Source organism: Phyllostomus discolor, chromosome 10 (genome assembly GCF_004126475.2).
Source record: "Phyllostomus discolor isolate MPI-MPIP mPhyDis1 chromosome 10, mPhyDis1.pri.v3, whole genome shotgun sequence".
In the NCBI taxonomy this organism is placed as follows: domain Eukaryota; kingdom Metazoa; phylum Chordata; class Mammalia; order Chiroptera; family Phyllostomidae; genus Phyllostomus; species Phyllostomus discolor.
The window spans coordinates 29,608,301-29,635,532 of NC_040912.2; the positions used below are offsets into that span (position 1 = coordinate 29,608,301).

A 27,232-nucleotide genomic window follows, 5' to 3' on the forward strand; every position below is an offset into this window, starting at 1 on the left:
TTGTTTAGTTCTAAAAATGTTCATTTGGGTCTTCCCTATGTCTTACACTTCTTTGCTGAGATGTTCTACGTTTTCCATTTGTTTTAAGTGTGTGTGTAATAGCTTCTTAAATCGCCTTTATCAAGTCTGCTTCACTATCTTTGTTAAATAAGTCAGATAACTCTAACATTTCTATTATGTTTATGGATAATCATGTTTTAAAAAATATTGGTAGCTATTTTTCAGTAGTTATAATATGCTAGTTACTAGTCTAATATTTTATCTGTTGATTTACTCCCAGAGTGGCTCTATGAAGTAGGTACTATTACGGCTACAATTTTTTAGGCGAATTAACCCTCTCCTCTCCAACTCCCAGTCTTTGACTGGGTGCTCTGCTCTAGGCTGAAAAGAAAGAAGGTGACTATATACATTTCCAAGAATGAAAAATAGCACCCAACCTGTGTTAAATTCCTACATTTAAAAAAACGAGTGTTACCTTGGTAGCAATTCTATAACTAAATTAATTAAATAAACAACAGTGAATATTGTGTTATTTATAGTATGATTTATACATATATGTATATATATAATTGTGGTGGATTGGCATTGTAAAACAGTATGTACTTTTGGTTAGGTTGGCATTATCTTGAAAATCTATGGATGGTCACTGATTTGCTTAAGTCAATCAATCACTGGCTCCAGGAGGGATATACGACTTATATCAGTCACTCATCCTAAAGTCCAGGACTTGTACCTGAAGATTGAGGAACATAAATTCTTTTTTTTTTTTAGAATTTTATTTACTTATTTTCAGAGAGGGACAGGAGGGAGAGAGAAAGAGAGAGAGAGAGAGAAAAACATCAATGTGTGGTTGCTGGGGGTCATGGCCTGCAACCCAGGCATGTACCCTGACTGGGAATCGAACCTGTGACACTTTGGTTCGCAGCCCGCGCACAGTCCACTGAGCTATGCCAGCCAGGGCAAGGAACATAAATTCTTTTGTCCTGGTATTACCTGGAGCTTCAGCCTTTTAGCTAGTTTGAGAAATGTGAGACTGAGAATAAGAATAACAGAGAAGGACAGAGTCAAGGAAACAGCAGGGAAAGACAACCCGAATTCTGAACACTCAGGTGACTGTTGCTCTTCTAGAATTTCCAGTGAAATGAGCCCATAAATTATCTTCTTAGTTTTAAAAGATTAAGTGATTCCAAATGGTCCCAAGAGTACAGTCTTTTATTTTTATGCTTTATTTAAGAGACAGTACTTGTACAAACTGTCAGTACTGGTCTTGAAGGTTTTTCCAAACACTTTTCAGTCTTGGCCTTCAGGAAGCATAAACACAGGTGACTGCCATGTCTTGTAAGAGATTAGCTTGGCTGACAGGACTACACTAAAAATGTACATATGAAATGAGAAATTTATAGTGTGCTATAGCTCTTCTTTTCTAAACTAATTTTATGGATATTCATGCCTTATATTTTAGTTTTCTGTACTCTTTAAAAAATATATTTTATTTATTTATTTTTAGAGAGGGGAGGGAGAAAGAGAGAGAGAGAAACATCAATGTGCAGTTGCTGGGGGTGGTGGCCTGCAACCCAGGCATGTGCCCCAACTGGGAATTGAACCTGGAACACTTTGATTCACAGCCCACGCTCAATCCACTGAGCCACATCAGCCAGGGCTGTTTTCTGTACTTTTGTAAAGATAAATGCATATGAAAAAAATTCAGATAGCATTCCCTATTATTAACAAGTTTGATCTCATCCATGATAAAAGTACCTCTAGTTCCCTTACCTGAAGGCAACCACTGTGATTATTTACTTGACTGAGCACAAGGAAATCTTCTGTACGTATACAAGCATATATGTAATCATTTTTCCATTTTTTGTGCATGTAAATGATTACCAGCTGCACATACCCTTCTGTACTTTGCTCCTTTTGTTTAATAATACATTTTCGAGGCATTCCATATTAGTAGTATTGGTCATTGGTATATTATATATATGAACTCTGTAATTTATAACTGATCTTCATTTTAGGATGTAAAGTTAGTTTTCAGTATTTGGTATTACAAACAGCACTTATAAACAGCACAAGTAAATGATCTTGTACACAATTCTTTGCAAAGGTACTAATATATATCTAGTATAACTTCCTGGAATTGATAACCATGGTAAAAGTGCATTGTGGATTTTAATAAATATTGCCAAATTACCCTCCAGAGGTTCTCTCATTTTCATAAACTCTCCCCAGTTCAATTTTGTTGATATTTTACCATCTTTTAGGTAAAGATAGTTATATTTTAAATTTGCATTTATTTTATTATGAGTGATATTGAGCATTGTTTTACATGTTTGTAAACTACCTGTATCTGTTTTCCTGGGAGCTTTCTATTTATGTTTATTTTTTGCCTATTGATTTATAAGATCACTTTATACATTAAAGGATAAGCCATCAATTGTCATAGATGTTCATGGGAAATAATGTGGACTGGTTTAAACACTATTTCCCCTCTCTCCAGTACGTCTTCTTTTCTGCAACTACTATGAAAGTAATACAGTAGCCCCTCCCCCATCCATGGTTTTTTATTTTCCACAGTTTCCGTCACCCCTAGTCAACCATGGCCTGAAAATATCAAATGGAAAATACTAGAAATAATTTATAAGTTTTAAATCATACACCATTCTGCATGGTGTGACGAAATCTTGTGCCATCTCACTCCCCTTTGCCCAGGATGTGAATCATCCCTTTGTCAGCGTATGCACACTGTGAATGCCAAGTTTCTGTTTGTTAGTCACTTAGCAGTGGCCTCTGCTGTCAGCTCGGCTGTGGTGGCCTCTCAGAGCCCGTGTTCCGGTAACCTTTATTTTACTCACTAATGGCCCCGGGGCAATCAATGTTGATAATTCAAATATGACAAAGAGAAGCTGAAAATTGTTTCCTTTAAGTGAAAAGGTGAAAGTTCTCACTTAATAAGGAAACTTAATAAGGAAAGGAAAATAATCATAGGCTGAAGTTGCTAAAATCTACGGTAATAAAAAACTCCATTCATGAAACTGGAAGAAGTAAAAAGAAATTTGTGCTGGTGTTGCTCCTCACATGTATCACCAGAAGGTCAATAGTAGGTTAACGCTTTGTCACAATCGACGTCACTCACCTCACTTTGTTTCCCCATGTGGCACTTCATCCTCTCACGCCATCACAAGTGAATGGTGGGTGGAGTATGACAGACTTTTGAGAGATAAAGAGACCACATTCACATAACTTTTATTACACTATATTATTATTGTTCCATTTTACTATTATTGTTATTCTCTGCACCTAATTTATAAAGTAAACTTTGCCCTAGGTGTGTATGTATGGGGAAAAAAAACACTGTATGTAGGGTCCAGTATTATCTACAGTTTCAGGCACCCACTGGGGGTTTTGGAATATATCCCCCATGGGTAAGGGGGGAGTACAGTAACTATATTTCCAAGACTACCTTAGAGCCAGACTTCTTTAGTGAATTGGTCTTGTGGTTAGGTGTGATTGCACGAGATTTGTATGGAAGCAGTAGTAACGAATCTGTGTTTATTTTCCTGATATTTTGCCTGCCTTTTTACTGTTAAGTAAGATTTTGGAGATGTAAGGTTTATGTTCAGTATTGGTTTTTCTTCATCTTCTTGAAGACAAGAGGCTGTTTTGGTGGAAAAGGCAATGGGATTCCATACTCCCACGCCTATTTGCCGATTTTGTGGGTGGTGAGAGGCACTCATGCTAGAAGTAGCAGGTAAACCTCACATGCCAGTGCCAAGCACCAGCTCTGTGTCTTCAAGAGTCACAGCTTGCTGATTCCATCTCCCCAGCCCCTGAATTCCAGCTGCAGTGGTATCTCTTGGTAGTTCAGAGGGGGTTTGAAGGTAAAACTCCTTCTGGTGGGACAATGAAAGAGTGTTCTTGGGGCTGATTCCTGGAGATTCCACCCTCCACTCATCCCGTCACCTTCCACCAAATCCCCAGTTTCGTCGATTTTGTTGGTCTTTTCAGAAAACTTTCAGTGTTATTGATTTCTCTCTATTGCTTTTCTATTCTTAATATCATTTAAGTACACTCTGATTTTTATTATTTCCTTTCTTTTGTTTGCTTTGGATTTAGCTTTCTTCTTTTATTTTTTAGTTTCTTAAAGTGTATGTTTAGATCATTACTTTAACAACTTTCCTATTTTATTAATATAATAATTTTTGTACCTATATCACAGGTAGCAACTTGTGATTAATCTAAAGCTTTCACTTGAAAGTTTCAGTTGAAGTTCAGAGTTTGAGACACCTGTTTATTGTTCAAATAATGATAACAGTTACCTATTCTTCCTGGGCTAATAGCATTTCTTTTCCTGGGTCATTTAGTCCTGTGAATTGTGAACCATTATTATATACTTCTTACAGAAGATGAAATTCAGACTTACAGAAATGGAATTATTTCCTCAGGGTCTTACAGTTCCAAAAGACAAAGTCAATTTTCAAATCCAGAGTTCCTGAGCCTATTTTTTTAATCTCTATACTCAGATTCCTCCTAAACACCCCCTCCTGTTGATCCTTCATTGGTTGTTTCATGCTACATAAAGATTAGGAGTTTCACTAAGAAGAGGATAATAAAAAAGGAGGGAGAATTAATCTTCTAATCATAGGAAACAAGTAACATTCTAGTGACAAGAAAAATGTTCCAGGTTTTTATATTTGGTGAATTTTCACTTTCCAAGCCAGGAAAACCTGATCAAATCCTATTAGTATCATTTCATTCCATTGGGATGTAAAAAATTTCAGATTTACAATAGTCCCTTATTAACATCAAAGTAATGGTGAGGAAAACTAAGTTTTATCTATTAACATCGTCATTGACAAGCATTTAAAAGCAAAGTACTGGAGGAAAGGCATGGATATAGAGTCCGTTTTCCCCTCATGTGGTACTGTAACACACTCATTGTCCTTTTCCAATTGATTTCCCCTCATGTATAGACTCACTCAATTGTCTGTTTATTTGAAATCAGTGATAGAAGTAAAAAATGTATTTCCCCTAGAAGCTAACAGAAGAAAGATGATTTGTTTCATGAAACAAATAGTTATTGAGCATCTGTTATATTTAAGGCATAAAGATACACAGTTTTTTAAAAAGACAAAGATCTCTTTTCTTATGGAACTTGCGTTCTAGACATCACAAGGTAATAACGTCTGAATCTTTTGAGGTGGATCTCTCTATATTTTATTTGTAAAATTTAACCTCAGGAAACATGTGACCAGGTTTGATCTCCTTGGGAATCAAATCTTTCCAGGGTTGAATTTATCACCATAGATTTCTGTAAGGCAAATTTGACTTTCACAGATTGGCTTCATAAATTATTGATAACTTTAAAACTGATAAAGAAAACCTATGACAAATGAAATTGGCCATTGTTTTCCTATTTAAGATAACAATTGAATGGAGTAAAATTTAATAAAAGAGCTTTGTGACTATAACTAGGTGATATATTACTTATTTTATGGGTATTATTGTCCAGTTTGTAGACAGATATTGCAGCTTAGGAGCATGATCTGTCACATAATTTTCTGGTGACACATTTTACTTTCTCTAAAATCAGAGGGTTCAGATGGATCGCCAATAAACTAAAATTGTGGTTCTAACTAGCTTACGTACAGGGTAAGATATATGAAAAAAATACTGTGAGGCCTGTGAAGTGCCCTCCAAATGTTAGTTTTCCTTGGGAAAGACCTTTTCAAGGTCACACAGTATTAGTAGAGAGCTAGAATAAAATCCAGGTTTCGGTTTCCCAAACCGAGGCTCTTTCTACTGCACAACCCTTACAGACACATGAGCCTGAAAGATGCAATGGGCACCATGGATAAGCTTTCTGTGTGTAGCAACTTAATTTTTTAAAATTTCATTTCTATTCAATGAGAAGGATTCAGATTGCCCATACATAGATTCACCCATGATTTTCAAGTTAAAGAAATTACTTGCCCTGGTGAGGTTCAGTGGACTGAGCACCAGCCTGCAAAGCAAAGGGTAGCCTGTTTGATTCCCAGTCAGGGCATGTGCCTGGGTTGCAGGCCAGGTCCCCAGTAGGGGGCGTGTGAGAGGCAACCACACCTTGATGTTCCCCTCTGCCTTAAATAAATAAAATCTAAAAAAAAAAAAGAAAAAGAAAATACTAGTGGCTTTTAAAATATATCTTTTATGTGGGCCAGGCATGAAATAGTCTGTGAAATGAAATGTCAAATATATTACGTTTTCCAATAATTAATGACTAACCATTTGTCCCTAGTGTAAAACTTGATTTTTAAGGAAAAAATTTTAAGAACTTTAATTACAGCTTATAGAAGCAAAATGACAAAAAAAGTGATGTTTAGCAGCTTAATGGGATTTCTTATTGATCCAATATGGTATTATGAGAAGGTTTTCTCTTCATCAAAAGGCTACACACATAAACCTATACCACCAGTTCAGAATTGTCAATGTGTCATACTAACATGCAACTTAAATCAATTTTCAAGCTATTGAGCACCTAGGTTATAGACAAAAGTCTAAAAGACAGATTTTCTAGCTGCACAAATACAAGTGGGGACACAAAAAACAGAATTTATTTATAAAAGATTGTGTATTTACTCTTAAATGTTTAAACTTCAGTGACCTTCAAAGTACTCTCCGTTTGATGCAGTACACCCATCAAGGCATTTTTTTCTACTGCACAAAAGTTTTTGAACTCATTGATTTTGATTAGTGCTTTTTACTGTCCCTGCCATTTTTTGTTTCACCTCTTCTACATCAGTAAACATTTCCCTTTAGGGACATTTTTCATTGGGAAACAAAAAAAAATTGCTTGGGACAAGAATAAGTGGATAGGGAGAGTGGGGCATGAGTGTCGTGCTGTTTTTTGGTCAAAAACTGCTGACCCTTAATGTGGTGTGGGCAGGTGCACTCGTAAATCACCATCCTGAAATGGGCAAATGCACTGAAAGAGTCTTAAAAAAAATTCACTGAAGTTGAACACAGCCTCCCACAACAATGCCAGCTGGTACACTGATACAGATGGGTTCTTAGAACACTCACCTAGTGAGGGAAGCCTGTACTACAAGGGGCCCACTCTCCAGAAGATAATTCCCATTTTGAGGGGGGGGGGGAATCCCCAAAATCTTGTATATGGGATGTTGGGAATGTGTGAAAATTTCTCTTGAAACTGAGAAGTGGAAACACTACAGACCACTTCCATTTCAGTGAATCTACACTTTGTGATGCAAAATCACCACTTGGTTGTAATAGAAAAGGAAAAGCAGAACTGATTTCTTTATTTCACCACTTAAATCAATCAGCTTCGCAAAACATTTGTTTAGTACAGATTTGTAAAAGTCACAATCTTTTAATTAATTCCTTTTACAGGGTTATAACTTATTCTTTTACTTGTTGGATTTGCACATTGCTCTCACATACCAAGCATGGCACAGCTTTGCCCTTGTTCCTAAACTAATGTGGAAAGTAATGTGAACACCATCTTCTGGAAAATAATCTTAAATATTGGTTCAACCCACATGGGTTGACCCCCACATGGGGGTCATTGTTTACATAAGTCATTAAGTGCAAGTATTGGTATATTCAAGTATCATTTTAGAGTCAAGAGTCCTATAGTACCCTAGTTGTAAAGCTTTCTATTGCTTCTCCTCCTATTATTCCTTATTTTGATCATATTAGGTTACCCTTTCTAATTTCCAAGAGTATCCTGTGTTAGAACAAGGCATGCCAGCCAACTATGAAAAACCCATACCCAATCTCAGTTGGCTTAGCATGATAAAAATTTGTTTCTTTCTCACATCACTGTTGTCTGCAGGTTAGTTAGTTCCTCTACAACATCTCAAGAATCAAGGCTCCTTCCATTTGATAACACTGCCGTCTTAGACACATGGCCTCCACGGTAACCACAGAAGAGTGCAGATGAGCATGAGGAGATTTATATGGCAAACATCTCAAAGAATACATTGCTTCTGCCTGCAATCCATCAGCCAGAATCCAGTCACGTGGCCATAATTGAACTTTATGGGAGACTCAGAAATACAGTCTTCCTCAGTGTTCGGGAAAAGGACAGAGGAATGGTGAACACACAGTTATTTTCTGTCATAATTCCTAAACAAGTCTGTAACTTCTAAGAATCTCAGATGAAACCTTGAAACCTGGTTACTAGTGGTAGAAGGGGAAGTTGTTAGGGACAGAGAAATGTAGCAGGCAGGGCACACAAATATATTTGATGAGCAAGAGATGTCAATCCATAATGGTCATTAGTATCTTTTCCTCTTCCTTCTGTCCTCCCCACCAGCCATCTCCTGGGGTAGCTTCTGGAAAGCCCCTTGAACTGACTTTGGAACAGTTTGATCTGCTCCATAGGTTGCTAATACTTTTCAAGGTTTCTGAGTATCCTGACTTCTACTTCATGAAGAAATTGGATATCCTTAATGGAGGCAGCAGAAGACAAGAAAGAAAATATGCCCAGAATTTAAACTGTTAATAGAAATAAATGGTTTTTGTTGAGATACTGACATGCACAATTCTGAATCACTCTTACTTAGGTGCATATTAAAATGAACTTGTGTGGTCACATTGAGTCCTAAGAATCTAGTGGGTTGATAAGCTGATACCTCAAAGAAAGGAAAACTGCAAATTAAATTAGAAATAAAAATGAACAACAACTGAGGGAATTTCAAAAATAAACTTCCATCTTATCAGTTCCTTTCAAAGGCTCTAAGGATGGGCATTGTTGTGAATGGAAGCGAATTTCTTTTCACAGTTTCTCATTCAGTAAGATGACAAAGGTATCTGAAATTACAGTTCTGAACTCGCCAAGAATCAATGTGTTTCCTGCTGTCGACTTAGCAGCTTTTGTAATTGATGTGACAGCTTCTGCCACAGACAATCAACATGTTACTCCATCTCTCAAGCAAATCTTAAAAAAAAAGAAAAGATTTTCTGTTTTACTTTTTCATAGATATTAACATTCTCCAAACAAGATATGGTAGCAATGACAGACTATGGATTCTAGGCATCGACAACATCCTGCTCTGGATGACACAAAACAAACTGCTGTCAGTGTGACTTTATCAGCATACCTAATCATTGCCATAAGAAGACAATTTATAATTTAAAATCTTTCTCTCAGGGCCTTTTAAAAAAACGATTCTCCATAGCACAAGGTTAGGTGGACATAAATGATGATGGTCTTTGCTCATGCCTTGACCATGGCTGCCTCAGAATTATTTTTCTTGCTTTGAGAATAAAGTAGAATATCTTTAACACAGTGACAGAAGACTGGTCACACCTTGTCCTGTCTCACCTCATCTGTTTTCACCCCTCTGTTACCCGCATACCCTGAATTTGAGCCCCATTCAATTCACTGTTTCACAGCATTTCACATTGATTTTTCACACACCTAGGTCTTTTTGCATTAAGTATTCTCTCACCCTGGAATATACTCCATCAGTCAGAGTTAGTTAGGCTATGCTACAGTGACAAATGACCCTTCACATATCAATGCCTTAAAACAATATACATTTGTTTTTCACTCATTCATTGTGGGTCGGTGAGGCTCATCTCATCATTGTCATTCTGACACCAAGTTTGGGGGAAATTCCATTTCAAATTGTACTTCTGTGGTCACAGCAGAATAGAGAAGGGGCTACACCTAACAGTGCACTGGCTTTGAAATTTTTTACCTGAAAGTGTCAGTCACACATTCTACTCAACTCATTTTTCTCAGTGCAAGAAAAGCACATGGCTATTCCTAAATTGAAAGGGGATTATAAGTGCAATCCTACCATAGAAGGAAGACTGTCAGGTATTTTTGTTGAGCAGTGCTAATGACTACCACATCAACCTTATCAGCGGGTGAAGTTTTACTCACTTTTCAAGATACAAACAAATGTCACCTCCTCTGGGTAGCCTCCCATGACATCTCAAGATAATGAAATGCTTCTTTATCTTTTTCTTGGAATACTTTCCATATTATATTATAATAATCTATTACATTTCTATATTACACTGTATTATACTGCATTCCACTGAAAATCCCCCATTCACATTTCCCTGCCAAGTGTAGCATATGCTGGGTGCTTGATAGATGCTCCTGGTTGAAGGTTTATTTGTCCATTTTGCTCACTGGATCATAAGGTCACTGAGGATATTGACTATGTACCATCTTACTCCTAGTGTCATGCAACAGTAGGTGAATTTATCCACTATATGTTGAATCAATTCAATGATTAATTATTTTGTTATTATATATGTTTTATTACAAGGGTAGGCTAGGTTATGCTGCAGCAATAAGACAGTTCCAAAATATTAAATAAGTTCAGCAAAATTTATAAATTTTTCATGCTACACAGTCTCCGTGGGTAGGCAAGGGGCTCTGCTCCATCCACCTAGTTAGGAACCCAGGCCAAGCCGCACTCTCTGTCTTACATCTGAATCATGTGTCACTCAAGGCCTTTCCAGTTATCCTGGCAGAGGAATAAAAAACTAGAGAATCACAGCTTTTCAACTCTTCAGCCTAGAAATGACCAATCACACTTCCACTCATATTTTATTCTCATTGGCCGGAATGTATCACACGGCTGCATAACTGCAGAGGGCGGGGCAGCATAGAGAAACAAATGGAATACTTGGTGTGCCTCACTGTTTCTGTCACATGGTTGATGACAATATTCTCAGGATAGAAGATGGAATGTTCTCAATATGAGAAACATAAGGTTGGCAAGTAATATAATCACATTTCTCCATCACTTCCCAAGTGAGATGCCTGAACTCAATAGCTGGTGTAAAATGCCTCTAGAATTAAGAGAATAATAAAACTACTGTTTTGGGGGGCTATAATTCTTTCACAGAGATTTAAATGACTTTCAAGTTAAAATTAATCTGCCTTCCAACTTCCCATTAAATATCTGTAACAATAAAAACTATGCAATAACACTAAAAGCTAAGAATCATAGTAAGCTCTATGCTAGAGACTGGAAGGGATTTACAACACCAGAGATGCGGATGGGTTCCAACAGACAAGCCTGGCTTCTGTGTCAGCACAGGGGCCTGGAGGGGAACTCGCTCAGCGTCCACGTTTCCCGTTTCAGGGGTGCTGCGATTTCACTCACCAGAAAACGGGGAAGTTTTTTTGCTACTATATGGATATTATTTTATTTCATAGTCACATTCATGTACCATTTTCTCTATTTTCTTATGGTTACAAGCCTTATTAAACTCAGCTAAACCATAAACAGACAGGTAGGAGCCTTGTCTACTCTGGCATACGGTGCTGATTACGTGTTCGTCTGGATGGACTGATAGACGTTGCCTCGGGCTCTCTCTCCTGTGTATAAAATACAGCACAGCAGCAAAAAGTTTTATCACTCTCTAACAGAGTTACATTAGTTGGAAATATGTCATACTCTGAAACCTGCTCTTCAGCTATCAGGACCCCAGAAAGATATTCTACTGCAACGAAGTGGACATGGGAGCTGATTCAGTGAACGTGTCCACTGTGGCACTACATAGTTCTGGCAGACCATTTCACATTCAAGCTTGAGTAAACAAGGACAAAATGAAGCAAATGAAAACTATGAAAAAATGTACTTCGATGTATTTCAAAGCAATCCGAGTGTAGGATATTCCTACATACTTATGTCTTCTCCCGTAATCGTATATTTTAATAGCAACATTTCTATTTTCTAAGGTATTTTAAAGCCTTTTTTGAGACTTCTCAAAGCTTTCATTTTGTTTTTATAGAAACAACAATTCTCATTCTTCTCACATTCAAACCTCACGGGTTTACATATTTAATTAAATTATATGATTACTATAGTAAGAGCTAACAAAAAGAATTAGAGGCTTAAAACAACAATTTGACATTTTTATACTTCTGCAGTCTGAATGGGACTCAGCTGAGTGGTCCTTTCATCCTACCTGGCATCTCCTGGGACTGGCATGTCCAATGCCTCAGCTGTGACGGCTGGAATAGCGAGGGAGTGACTGGACACCTCTCTTCATGTGGCCTCTCCACAGGGCTGTCTTGGGGCTCCTTACAGCATGGTGGCCTCGGAGAAGTCAGACTTCTCATGTGTGGCTGGTTTTGAAGAGAGAGGAAGAAGATGTTACCACTTCCTTTACAACCTAGAACTAGTAGAACAATATGTCTGTCAATTTTATTGGTTAAAGCAAATCACAGGGTCAGCCCAGAGTCATGTGGAGCCGAAATAGATTCCAATCCTGGAAGTAAACCACGGAAGAAATGTTTCTATTTCTTGCCCCACACGCAGGACCTTTGTTCCCCAAAGCTAAAAAGTATATGTCCCTTCATTGTTTGATAAGACCATATTATCTCATCTCATTTAGTTTAAAAAAAATGACCTAGTACAATAGTACGTGATTGGTCTGAGGGTGCCGATGGGCAGAGAGTGTTTGAGAGAACACAATGGCATTCCCAGGATCTCCCTCCAGAGCACTGTTAGGTTATCAGGGTCTTTATCTTTTCCTGGCTCTTGTTGTGATTGCCCCCACTTCTTGAACTTCAGTTATATAGCATTTCTGCATAACCACCTGAAAACTAGTGGCTTAACAACCACCATTTTATTTGCTCACAATGCTGTGGGACAGGAGTTTGGACAGAGAATGAGGTGGGGATGACTCCACTCATCTCTGCACCACACTGGACCAGCTGGTGCGGCTCAAGTGACTAGGGACTCTCTACACCAGTTCCACTGGGGTCCTCTCCCTGAGGCCTCTGTTCTTACTGTTGACTGGCACCTCATTTCCCAAGCATGTGGACTTCGCATGGTCAGCTTGACCGTGTACATAGCATTCTCAGGTGGTTAGACTTCTTTTTTTTTATTTTTTAAAGATTTTATTTATTTATTTTTAGAGAGAGAAGGGAGGGAGATAGATAGAGAGAGAGAAACATCATTATGCGGTTGCTGGGGATCATGGCTTGCAACCCAGGCATGTGCCCTGACTGGGAATCGAACCTGTGACACTTTGGTTCTCAGCCTGTGCTCAATCCATTGAGCTACACCAGCCAGGGCCAGTGGTTGGACTTCTTACATGGCAATTGGAGGCTTTCAAAATGCAAAAGGGTAAAATACAAAAACAAACATTTCTGGGTGTTCCTAAGGTTTCAGACATGAACTGGCACAATGTCACTCCTGCTGCATTTTATTAATTAAAGCATATTTCAGGACCATTCCAGACTTAGAGGGGAGACTACACAAGGATGATCAGTACTGGGAGGCTGGTTGATTGGCTGATAATCAATGTAATAGTCTACCCTACCTTCCAGAGCAATATCTATTTCCAAAATTATTACTATCTCCACACAAAATGATCTGATCCCTTGAGATTGGTTGTGTTTTGACCACAGTATTTGGAAGTAGCACAACTCCACAGTGGCAGGCACTGTAAAGTATGTGAAAAAATGACTGTGAAAAAGCAACTAAAAACCATAGAGAACAGGAAAGTGGAGCTCAGATTATCTTCTTAATAAGATAGTAAGATTAAACAACAATAAATGCTTTCCCAAAGTCTAACTGGCTTAAGGACTCATTTCTGTCTTATTATAATATTTTAAACTCACTACATTTTTGTTTAACAAAGTTTATTGTGAGTAAAAAGGGCTATCATGGAACTTTATAGGGTTTTCTTTTTTATATGATTTTTATTTATCTTTTAAAAGTATTTGAACAGTGCCTACTTAAAAAAGTATGTGGGGAGAGAGTTGGGAGGAAGAAAGAGAGTGCTAGGGAGCAAAGGGGGCAGCGACAGGTGCAGAGATTACAAAGAGAGAGGAAGCAAAGGGATCAAATGAAAATGAAATGAATTGGCAAGTGTCCATTTAGACTATTCCATTTCATCACTGACATTTTCTTCCACAACCCAGGTTGCCATGACCCCTCATTTTGTAGCATTTCATGATTTGAATTTTGCAACATGACATTTTACTAACCACATTTTATTCAACATATACCTTAACCCCAACGCTTGGGCCCTGATAATATATTTGAACCTGCAACGAGAAACCCTTTCCTAAGATGTGAGCAGTGTTTTAGAGCCTACGAAAGGGACTGGAGATGTCCCCACTATATTTTAATAAGACATTTACCACTTCTGAGATGTAAAATTTCCCAATAATACTCTTTAGCTGCAAGTTAAAATGTGATATTTTTTCTCTATTATGATTTACTTAGCACATGTTATAATCTTAGTAACTACTGTAAAGCTGTTTAGAAGAAATGTCTTTTCTTTTATGAACTATAAGTAGCTTGTAATTTTTTAACTGTTATTTGCTCAGTGGAGTCTACTTGCCAAGTGCACTTTTTCCCCCAGCTTTCTTGAGGTATAATTGATCATTAAAAATTGTATGTATTTAAGATATAAACTTAATGATTTAATATAATATGTGTTATGAAATGGTCTAAACTAAAGTATATCCACTCACTTCATATGGCTGCCACTTTCTTTTTCTTTCTTTCTTTTGTTATGGTGCAAATACTTAATATCTACCCTCTTAGTAAATTTCAAATATACAATTCAATATTGTTAACTATAGTCACATTGTTGTATGTTAGCTCTCCAGAACTTACCAGACTCATATTCAAAGTTTTTTATAAATTTTCTTTACATTTTACATTTTTAAAAAAGCTATATTATAATTTAACCTAGATTTTAATTTTCCTGTTGAATTTCTATACACTTTTTAGAAATTCAATTATCCTTCACATCTCCCTCAAATAGCTGACAATACTTGCTAAGCAACTATATCAGAGATCAGCAACTTACTGCTCATGGGCCAAACATGACCCATTGTGTGTTTGTGTAAATAAAGTTTTATTGGAACATGCCATGCAATTTATTTGCATATTATCAACATCTACTTTTGTGCTACAATGGTAGAACTGATTGAGTGGTTGCAAAAGACAGTGTATGGCCTGCAAAGACCAGAATGTTTACTATCTGGCCCTTTACAGAAAAAAATTGCTGACCATGAAAATATTTTACAACTTAATAAGACAACATTTTGATATTCCAACTAATTTCTAAAAGACAAAATAGTAGTATATCTCAAAATAAGATCAAATGTACATAAACTCTTGACGCATACAGAAGTTTACTTGTTCTTCCCTGTCACCCACACTGAATTTTATTTTTCTTCACTTCCTCTGCAATTTCACTGATTCTTACCTTCAATTGCTCTTCCTTTTTAGGCTAAGGTTTCTCACAGTGTGGTTCCTGGACCATCTCAAAATCACCCAGTACTAGTAAAAAGGCAACTCATTGAGTCCAGCTGATAATCCTTGCGCTTTCAAAACGTCTCTAAAGTAGGCTTTCCCAACCCACTCTGCTTCTCACTGGTCAATGCAAAGTGATAGGTTTTCAGCAACTTCCAGCTCCTCCCTATTTTGTGATGCAGTATCAGAATCAGTTAATAGATATCACTAGAAAGCTTGGGGGATCCGCTGTCTTTAAATGAGCAAATGCTGTTCTTACTCCTGAAATTTGGCTTTACCAGAAACAAAATGGGTATCTTGATCACTCACTTTTGTCCCTATATTTCAGTTGAGTTGAACTTTAAACAGGAGAAGGAACAAGTGATAATCATCCTGAGCCAGACAGATGTCATCTGCAGGGAATTTGTATTGGGACACAGAGACCCTAGTTAGTCTGTTTTGAACACCTGGATTTGAAATTGAAACCAACCCAGATGGGACAATCCCAATTGAAATGAATTAGCTTTTAAATATGTCAATAAATAAATTGGCAGGGACTACAAACACATAAAATATTATAAGTTATATGACATAAACATATTCAGAAAGATCCACTGTAATCAACAAACCTTAATGAGAGGTAGAAAAGTATCTGTATCTCTATTTCACATGTTAGAACACTATATATTTATGTTGTATTTATTTATTGTATTGTTTATTTAACATCTTCCTCTACTAAAGAACAGAGAACTATAACCTTTGGGTTTTGTTTGTTTGCTTGTTCTTTTTTTCACTGATGCCGCCATCCCCAAGCACATACAACAGTTTCTGGGACACAGTGATGTTCAATATCTATTTGTTTTTTGTTTGATGTTGTTGGTTGTTAGGATCAAAAAGAGAAGCTGTATATCACTGAGAAGACCGGCTGCCACTCCAAATTTTCGGTTGTTCTCTTTTTTACTTATGGCTGAGCAACTAGTAACTGAGTGCTAAAGCAGGGTGGAGATGCACCGACACTGTAGCTGGGGTATGGAAAAGAAGTATGGTCTTCCAGACTTAGCTGTTGAAAGGGGAGAGGTTGACAATATGGCCATAGAATACTGACGGAAGCTAATGCAAAGTTACTGCGGCACTGATGGTAACAATGAGAACAACATTGTTCAACTGAGGGTGGGGACCATCGCTGGACTATTGCATAAGTCGTTAAAGGAGTGTTAATAAAATGGAAGTTACAGTCAATTATACATGATGTTCTCTTTGCACATATATTTTAATTTCCTTTTTGTCTTTTTAGCTCTGTTTAATATATTATTAAACTTCTACCAAGTTTTTAATATTATATTTGAATTTTTTCAGTTTTAGAACTGCCATTTTGTTCTTTTTTAAAGTTTCCAATTTTATACATAAATTCCCAATTTTGTGTTTTATTTCTTTAAATGTATTGAGCGTAGTTACTAGATGTTGTATGATAACTATTATCTCAAGCATTCCAGATTCTGCTTCTATTTTTTTTTACTCATCTTGCTTTTAAATTACATTCTTACATGGTTAGCTAGTTTTTATTGAGTGCCAGATATAAATGGAAGAAAAAAATTAAAGATAGTTTGAACCCTGATGTGATGTTATATTCCTCCACAGAGTTACATGTTCACTTTGAGCAAATACTTATGAACACTAGCCAGCTGTCCTGGAATTCTTTAATTCAATTACAGATTAGATGATTTGTAGCTAGGTTTCAGACTTGAAGAGGAAGGTTTTGTTTTGCTTTTACTCTTATTTCTAGGCTAGAGGTTTCAATGACCACAACCAAACCTAGAGATTTAATACATACACACACCCATCAGTGATCCCTGAATTCCCGATGAGTTTTGCTTCGCTCAATAGTTCCTATTGAAAGTGCTGTTCTGTTTCTCTGCCTCCTTTGCACTTCTACAGCAATTAAGTGGTGCTCCTTGAAGGAAAATGTCTTCAAATGACAAGTTCACCTCTTTGGATTTCTGCTTTGTCCTGATGTTTGCTCCATAATTTTTCCCTGCCTTGGTATTGATTTGAAACCTTCAAATAAGATGCTTGGTAATAACTTGTCCAGCTTTCTGAATTGCTCTCAATGGAAGGATTGGTACAAATGACAAGACCTGCCATTTCCAGAAGTGGAACCACATTTATTTGACCTTCTGGCACAAACTCATGGCAGTTATTGTGAGTAAAATCACAATTAGGTTGTTACTCAGAGAAGGAAATTTTAGTTATATAAATAAAGCAGAAGACAGTTGCACACATGGAAGAATTTTTTCAAATCTTTCAAAATTGACTAAGTTATCTTCATGTATCTAGAGTGGAGAATTAGTATCAAAAGGATAATAAGAGTTCATAATAAAGATTTAACAAAGAAAAAGGAAAAATATTATACAAAATAATATTAAAAAAAAAACTTGTTTCTCAATGAAAAAAAAAAAGAATAGTAAGAGTCTAGTCTTGACCAAGTGTCTTCCACACACTCCTCCTCTTTCTCTCTCAGCTCCGATATTCCTCCTTGCTTATTCCTTCCTACTCTTTGCTGCAGGTCAAACTTTCTGAAGTCAGTAAACACCATTGACCTTTGGGCTGTGGCATTATTCCTTCAGACAGTCTTGGAAATGTTTGAGCCCCAGAGGTGGACATGCAAAACCCTAATTTCAAGATGAGATTGCTTCTATACTTAAATAATCAAACATTATATAGCATGGAGTTGTTAGTGTGGACAACCTAAAACATTTAGGAAAGCATTGCCTCTAAGTTTATATACAATTCTCCAAGGAATAGTTGCCAGAGGCAAGGTATATATTTGCCATATTGTGCTATAACTATATAGTATATATAAGAACAAAATGCTTTGGGTTGCATTTTTTAAGTTTATATGCTAATAACAGCATGTGATATAACACATGTATGAAGTCAGAGACCATATCTGGGTGTTTTTGTTGTTGTTTATTTGATTTTAACTTCTAGCACCATAAACCTGGCACATGGTAGGTTTTTGACAGTGGTTGAAAAAATAAAAAGAGAAAAAAGTTAAATTCTGATTTGGGGTGAACCTTCCAACTACAGGCATATTTTCTGATGAGAATTTTAAAATTCTTAAATCAGGAAGCCTGAGCAATGTCTTTTTTGTTCAAGCCTGTCACTGATCAAGGATTTAGGATATGTCCTATGGTATCTCTGGTTCAGTAATGAAAAGTAATGAAACCAATTTTTTCTTATATAAGATCACATAATGACAATTATTCCTAGACAGGCCCTTTCACTTTAAAGTTCTAGAATAAGTACATTTAAATAACATACATTTATCTCTGAGTGAAACTGAACTTGTCCTTCAAAACTAACTTTAAAAATGTTCTTATTAAGGGACAATCTACTGAATATACAGAACTTTTGAAAAACTGTGATGGATGACTATCATCATAGCAAAATTTGCTTGAGAAAATAAAAGAAGCTAGTGATATATTATAACAACTGAATTTTTCTCAGCTTTATGTGGTATAATTGATAAATTAAAATTGTATATATGAGGTCTATCCAGAAAAAGTCCAACGATTGTTACTATAATGAGAGTAGTTTGTACAACATCAATGTAACCTGGCAGCCAAGAAGAGTGGACTGGAATGCACATGCATGAACAATGATGACTTCACTGTGCTAGTCAGTGAGGGCAGTACACGCTGTTGAGTGAGCATGTGTACTGTGCGGCCATTGCATTCAAAATGACTGAGTGAGTAGAGCGACAAATCTGCCTCAAATTTTGCATTAAGCTTGAACATTCCTCCATGGAAACTATTCATATGATCAGAAGGCCACAGCTATGGGCAAATGGTGATTGGCAGCTTCATCACATCAATGTACCCATTGATGCATCATGTCTTGTGTAGTTTTTTGGTGAAACATCAAATCACCCAGGTGACTCAGCCATTCGACAGCCCAGATTTGACACCCTGTGACTTCTGGCTTTTCCCAAAACTAAAATCACCTTTGAAAGGGAAGAGATTTCAGACCGTCAATGAGATTCAGGAAAATATGACAGAACAGCTGATGACGGTTGGGAGAACTGTGTGAGGTCCCAATGTACCTACTTTGAAGGGACTGAGGTGTCATTGTCCTATGTACACTGTTTCTTGTATCTTGTATCTTCTTCAATAAATATCTCTGTTTTTCATGTTACATGGCAGGATACTTTCTGGAAACACCTCATGTTTATGGTGTGCAACATGACATTTTGAGATATGTATACATTGTGAAAAGATCACCACCATCAAGCTAATTAAGATTCCCATTTTTTCTCATGATCATTTTGTGTATGTGTGTGGTGAGGACACTGAAGATTTACTCTTAGCAAATTTCAAATATACAATACAGTATTTATTAACTAGTCACTATGCTGTGTCTTGGATCTCCATTGCTAACTCCTCCCAAACAAATAAAACTTTACCCTTTGACCAACACTTTTTTCCTTTTCCCCTATTCCTCCCAGCCCCTGGAAACCACTACTGTACTCTCTTTTTCTATGAGTTGTACTTTTTTAGATTCCACATATAAGTGAGATCATGAAATATTTTTCTTTCTGTGTCTGGCTTACTTCACTTAGCATAATGCACTCTTGTTTCATCCATGTTGTTGCAAATGGCAGGATTTCCTTCTTTTTTAAAAGCTGAATACTATTTTATTATATACATACCGCAATTTCTAGACTGAGTTACTTTTATTAATATACACACAAGTTATTAAAACAGTGACTTCATGTAGTTTTCTCCTTAAAGATGTCACTTGCAGATACAAAGGTGCAGAGGTGTCTACAGCCCTCAGATGATTACCTGAAAAAATTCCCCAACAGCAGTTTGATGTTGGTTTTCCTCATCTAGCTATAGATTCACAAATTCTCCATACACACACAGATATCTTTGATTTAGATGACTAATGAAATTTCTAGTAATCTGGCTAGGATCTCCCCAAGGAAGAGACAGGCAAGTAGAACATGTCGCAGGAACTACCTGACATAGGTGATTACTCTTTCACTGATCCAGGAAACACTTAGAGGCCCGGAAGAACTTGTGTCCCCTTGATAAGTTTCTACATTATCAGATGTGGATGTTTCACTCCAATTACAGTGCTCTAATGAATCTTGAGAGATCTGAAAGTTTGGAATGAGAGCAGAAACACCATATTTGTCTTGATACTTCTTCAAGATTTGTAATGATGTCTCATGTGATAGAATTTAATCTGTTTGCACGGCATCTGCAGCTCCCAGGACACATCCTCATGATATTTGCAAGGTCTAGGGCCTGGTCAGGCCATGCTTTTTCTCTTCTAGTCGCATTTTCATGACAGAGGTGGGTGGGCAATGTATTCTGCTTTCTTTTGCTGCAGTGAGGAAACATTTCTCCAGAATCAGTCTCAATCTGGCTTCTTCTTTATATCTTTACTTGTAGGACTTTTGTTCAACTACAGTTCAGGCAGTTCTGAATTATGGATGTTCTGTGGTTTAGTGGTAATTTTGATGTGGTTGTGGGAGGATTGGAGTCCCTCATTTACCTTCACCACCATCTTGACTGGAAGTCACATTTTCTTTATTCATTTGTCTTTTGATGTAGACTTACATTTATGATGAGTGAACGAATATTGCATGCCCTTACCACTGCATGCATCAATAAGTTGATGATAAGGTGGGGGAACTCAGAAATAAATGGGATCTTCTGTATATTTAGATCAGTATCAGTCAGCTCCACTGAAGGAATTGATATACCTGTGATCTGAAAAATTTGCAAGATCATAATTAGGGCTTACTTTTTTATTTTTTATTTCTTCTTTGCAGAAAATTAGAGCAGAATATCAGGAACTGGCATAAGCAATTCATTTGCCCTAAATGTTGATGGTAGTTACCAAGGATACACCATAGCTCTATGAATTAGATTACTAATCTTTCTCTTAAACAAGATTAATTTAACATTAGTATTTAAGAGATACATAGTCCCTGATGACTTGCCAATTCTGTTAGTGAGATATTCATAATTTCTTGGTATTTTTTTCTCCATAGTGATGTCAGCTTATATCCTGACTATATAGATAATGCTAGGCAGACATCTCTGCCTTTCTTTATTTGGAGAAATGTTATAATTTCCTATCAAAAGGTTATATTTATAAAACTTATATGTTGAAACTTCTTTGATATAACAATGTCTCCAAATATATATATGTGGGAAATCAAGAAATATGATTTTTTTCTGAAAACTGAGTATTAGTTTAAAGACACTGTTCTCCTGTCCTTAAAGATATCATCATGAGGTTGGCTTTCTCCAGTTAACTGATACAGGTTACAAGGGAACTGAAAATGTGATGATGCTTTGGATTGCCTTCAAACAAAAAAATTGGCCTGACTTGGCTATTCTTAGGTTTGAAGTAAGACGACCATATATTGTTAGTCCTACTTGCCCCAGTTCTACAGGAAGTGCAGACATCTGCGGGCACCCAGCTGTGCAGAGAGGCGTGGCAATCACCCTGGCTCATCCTGCCTCTATTCCGCGTCTGCTTGCGAGGTGGCAGTTCTGTAGAGGAGCTAGACACGAGTGGATCTGGTAAATCAATGGTTGTCAGTCCCTCGGAGGATAGAGGGAGTATTTGTAAGGTTTACAAAATTTCCTCTTTCAATTTACCAAACTGTTACTTCACTAGCTTCTTTTGTTTCCACAGTAAATTGCAGTTTCTTTAATAAAGCATGTGGGTATTTTTACTATTTTCATCCTATTTTTTGAAAATATTTCATTTCCTTAGAGCCTTTTTCTGCCACTTTTGTCTTTTTCTTTTACCATCCAAGGGGTACCCTTCTTCCTGAGGTGCCCCCTCTTCCCTAGAACAGTGCTTCTCAAAACTGCTACTTCTAGGCTGCACACTTTCCAAGCTCTTAATGTCCACTGTCAAGCAGCCAAGATTTCTGATTAGATCTTGGACTGGACCTGGTTCTCAGCATTTCCTGAGTCAGCATGGAGACTACTTCCTCTGGACTCGAGCCTTAACGTGTTATCCATGTCCCATCACTCCTGTTGCACTCTGTTCTCTTCTGTTCCTCTGTGGCCCAACCATCTGCTTTTCTGTGTGAGCCCCTGAGACAATTCTGCTCCTTTCACATTTTCATTGATCTACCCAAATGTAAACTTCAGAAGCCATTATCACCTGCCTCCCAGTTGTCCCATAGGAATAAGCTCTGGGTAGTCTTCTTTGTTGCCTATTTTCTTCTCTATGGTTTTATTTTAGAAGATGTGTGGAGATATGTGAAATTTAATTAGCCCACCTTACTTACAAAGGAAAAAGAAAGTCTTTTACTGATTCCCTTTATATTATTTTTTAACCCTTATAATAAGCTGATGAAATAGATATTTTTACTCCCATTTTGTAGGAAACTTTGTAAGTTCATTTTACCTGAAATACTTCCTTGGAAAACTAGATGGAGTCAGGGTTAGACTCGTATTTAACTCTACATTTCTTAAATAGAGTACTATACTACTGGGGTAATAGTTTTGTGCCTAAGAGTGTAAAGTGCTGGAGTCAGATTGCCCAAAGTAAACTCTTGACTCTACCACATGCTAACTGTGACCTTCAGCAAGTTATAGAACCTGGAGAGCTTAGAGTTACTCACCCATAAAATGAGGATGGAATAGTACTTATCCTTATAGAAATATTTTAATATTGGATAAAAATAATCCATGTAAAGTTCATAGAACATATTAGGTACTTAATATGTATTACTTATATAAATTCATAATGAATATTACATTAGTTGAGGCTTTTGGTATTTTCAAACATCTTCACAATGTGATGCTTTCTAAATTTTTCGGCACATAAGAACAACAATATTAAGTATTTGATTGCAGACTTTCTTACTGAGGGCAAACTCAAAATGAATTTCATTTTGCCCAATGTCTACTCTCCACATGAACCTGCAATAGCTAATCTCACTTTAGACTTCCTCTAGGAGATAACTCTTGCTAATGGCTTCAACGTTGAAGGTCTGACTGCCTCTAAGCACAGTAGGGTACTGCTGCTCTATTCCTCTGTTCATGGAACAACTTCCCTAAAGCGTCCTCATACAATCAGATTAGATCCCATGGTTTTTAGTAGCACTGAAAGGTAGTTGAATTACAAATTTGCCACTAAACATGATCATGTAAAGAAAACAAATATATCTCATAATGGTCACACTAGAGGTATAAATTTAAAGCAAATATTCCTGAATGAAGCTAAAAAAAAAGCATTTTAATAAAGCTGACCAATTGGGATCTTCCATGATACTGAAATAGTTGCTGCTGAGAGAAAAGGACATGATTGTTTATTTGAATAGTTTATACCCTGATGTCTTCTAAAATAGAGAAACTAAAAAATTATATAATTTCCAAAAATATTTCACAAGTAGAATTATTGCAGTCTTTCCTCCAGAACAGACCGTTTGGGTCATCAGTTATTGTAAAGAACCCTCCTTGGAATGATGTCCAACATCTTCTAAAGCAAAACATGACATTTTAGCCCTGGCTGGTGTGGGTCAGTGGACTCAGTGCCAGCCTGCAAACCAAAACATTGTGGGTTTGATTCAGGGTTGTGGGGCACATGCCTGGGTTGAGGGCAAGGTCCCCAGCAGGGGGCGCACAAGAGGCAACCACACAATGATGTGTCTCTCCCTCTCTTTCTCCTTCCCTTCCCCTCTTTAAAAATAAATTTTAAAAAAATGACATTTCTATCCCTGGCTGGCGTAGCTCAGTGGATTGAGCATGGGCTGGGAATCAAAGTGTCCCAGGTTCGATTCCCAGCCAGGGTACATTCCTGGGTTGCAGGCCATAACCCCCAGCAACCGCACATTGATGTTTCTCTCTCTCTCTCCCTCCCTCCCTTCCCTCTCTAAAAAAAAAATTAATTAATTAATTAATTTTAAAAAATGACATTTCTATGCGTAGGCCAGCAAATGGTGCCATCAAGGTTACAAAAATTTAGAATTTATTTAAAAAGTGATAAAATGGAGCCTAGTGCTCAGTCTCTCTAGGAGTCTATGCTTTAATATAACCTATGTCCATTTTAGAACTGCTGAAAACTGGGCAGGGCAGAAACAATTTGATATTCTATTATCCTATAAATCTGTAGTATTTGTGAGATTGCCTAGCCAAAAAAATCATAGGTACTTAAAATATAAGAAATATTCAGAGTCCTAAGCAGTAATACGGTTTTCAGACTTGTTTTTCAGGGAAAATATGCCTCTTCAAGTAAAGCTGGAAGTTCCATAGTGAATCAGGGAAAATGTTCTTACTTAGCTCTATATCCAGGTAGAAAATTAAATTACATTCTTCATCTTCCTATCCCTAACATGCATTGTAGGATTGTGGTTTACAGAATTGTTGAGATTTCTGAATTATTATTAATAATTATAGATTAGTGCAATGCTATTTTTACTTAACTATTTTCTGGCCTCCCCCCAACTCTCCATATTTAAGAATACATATACATTAATGTAATAACCACCTGCCAAGATATGTCACTCTAAGTGACGAGTAGAGTGGGATGGAAAATTGTGGGGTCATTTTGGTTAACCTTGTATTTTCTGCCAATGCTAACAAATAGCATGGAAAACAGGGAGGCTGGGTGGTTGGTGTGATGCAGCAAAACATCCACATCCTCCCAGCATCGAGGGACACAGCCTCTGTCCCCTCAGTGTAGCTCCTCTTCAGTCATATACTCTCCAGCACCTTCAACCTATAAGTGATTTTATTGACAGCAGTTCAGAAATAAGGCCCGAGTATCAAATATATTCGAAAGCTACACAGCTGTTTCTGTCATGTCACCGCTATTGAGAGCCATCGATGCAAAGAGAAGGACTTGATGAACGCATCGACCTCTTACAATTCTAAGATTGGTGGATATGATGAAAATTACGCTTGACAGAGCTTCAAGAGACCACATTTAATTTCTTGACAATATGTAAAATTGGTTTAAAGTGAAGGGCACTTCTGTACAGTAAATGTTTGAAGATGCATGTCAGCCATATCAAGTCATTGACAAGAGATGGACTCTAACCTTTTCTAAATTTTAGTTTAAATCTGAGTGCTGTTAGCTTAAGTATGAAAGACAGATAACAAGACAGATTTTAATTGCTTTGTATTGTTTGCAGTATAGTGTGATCTATATGGATATTTTGATAGAATTTTAATAATATTAATTCAGCACTAAAGTATGTTTCTAAAAAATAATGAAAAGGTGGTAAATTTAAAATGTAGATATAATTTAGCATTAAATTTGTTTATATATGTACATATATGTGATTATACATATGATTATATTTGTATGATGAGATGAAAGATCTGTTTTTGAAGGTACCATTATCAGTTCAGCAACCAATTGTTAGTGGGGTAGATGACACTAGAGGAACAAAAATGAATGAGATGTTTATCTGGTCATCAAGAAGTATGCCATACTACTAAGAAGATTTAAAAAAGTAATCTAAATGTTTCCAGCCTTGCAAAACTGTGCCTAAAAAGAGTTTAGTTTAAGTTTTTTACAGAGATGATTTTGACCTATTGTGTGAAAACAGCCCCCTCAATGTACCCCAGTTTGGGAGAGTTTCCAAGGCACACATTGTGCTGGAGCGAACCTCTCGGTTTATGTGGCTCTCGTCTCTGTTCTGCCGTGAGGCCAGCTAACCTTCACGAGGCTGGCACTCTGAGAGCAGTAGCTGTGCTCAAAGTGTTTGCCTGATCACCTTTTTCCTTCAAAACACACCAATCTCTGATGCAGACCCCAGCTCATGGGGTCCACCACATTGTGGGTGAGACACGAGACATTCACACGGACTACCGAGTCCCTTGGAGGAAAAGGGCAAGCATGGCTTTTCTCCCAGGGGGAGCAAAAGTCTCGGCCCTCACCAAGACAGGCCTTTATTTCTTTTCTCAGCACCTTACAGATGGTCCTCATTTACTATGCACAGGTTCACTTTAGGTGGTTACCTTTTACAGAAAACAAAGGAGGCAGTGCTGCTAATCACATCACAGAAGAAGGATATTTGCAAATGAAAAGGGAAAAGTAGTTGAACTGGTTACAGTCCATACTGGGGAGTTTTAGCATGGATTTTAGGAAGTTACAGTAAGCACTTGCTGTCTCAATTCAGGGTGAGGGAATTTTAGCAAAAAGCAAGTCTCAAAGTGGCATAGGTATATTGCAGGCCTGATTCCTAATGGGAGAACCTACCCATGGGTGTGGGTCCTGTGCATCTCCGAGTGGGACCTGGGCCCACACCATGCAGAATGGTCTCCTACAAATCTCACCCAACTTTAATTCAAGGATAATGATCAATTGAAATTGTTTAATATTGTGAAGAAGACAAATGTTCTCTCTCTCTCTCTCTATATATAAATATATGTGTTTTATATATATTGGTGTGTATACATATGTACCCATGTATATATGGGCACATATCATATATATAGTTTGTATATAAATATATACAAAATACATGTATATGAATAAAGAAATACATATATAGTTTATATATAAAATTAAAATATATGTTATATATGTACTTTCTACATACATTTCTTTCTAGTATACTGGGGACTAGGAAGGGTGGGCATTAAGACACATGGTTATTGCTCTTAAGGAGGTCATAGGTCATGAAAGGTTCGGCAATAAACACAAATCATTGTGATATCAATAGAAAAATTATCTATGTGAGAAGTACAAATAAAATTATGCAGAGGTCAGAATCAGGAGAAATTACTCATGGTTGAAAGACTCATAGGTAAGATGACAATACAATTTATCATCTAAACTTGCACATTTTAAAGAAAGACAGGGGGATCAATTGACAATTATGCCAGGAAAACAGGTGTTAACCAGGATTGTTGCAGATAAACCAAGACATATGAGTCGCCTGGGAGGGAAAGTCTTACAGAAGAGATAGCATTTCATCTAAGAATGAAAAATGGCTAGGAGCTGGA

The 27,232-nt window shown here is 37.0% G+C and overlaps 1 pseudogene; it reads right to left on the bottom strand.

Moving 5' to 3' along the window:
* Positions 1-20,068: 20,068 nt before the first annotated feature.
* Positions 20,069-20,810, bottom strand: LOC114507278 (annotated as a pseudogene).
* Positions 20,811-27,232: the final 6,422 nt, after the last annotated feature.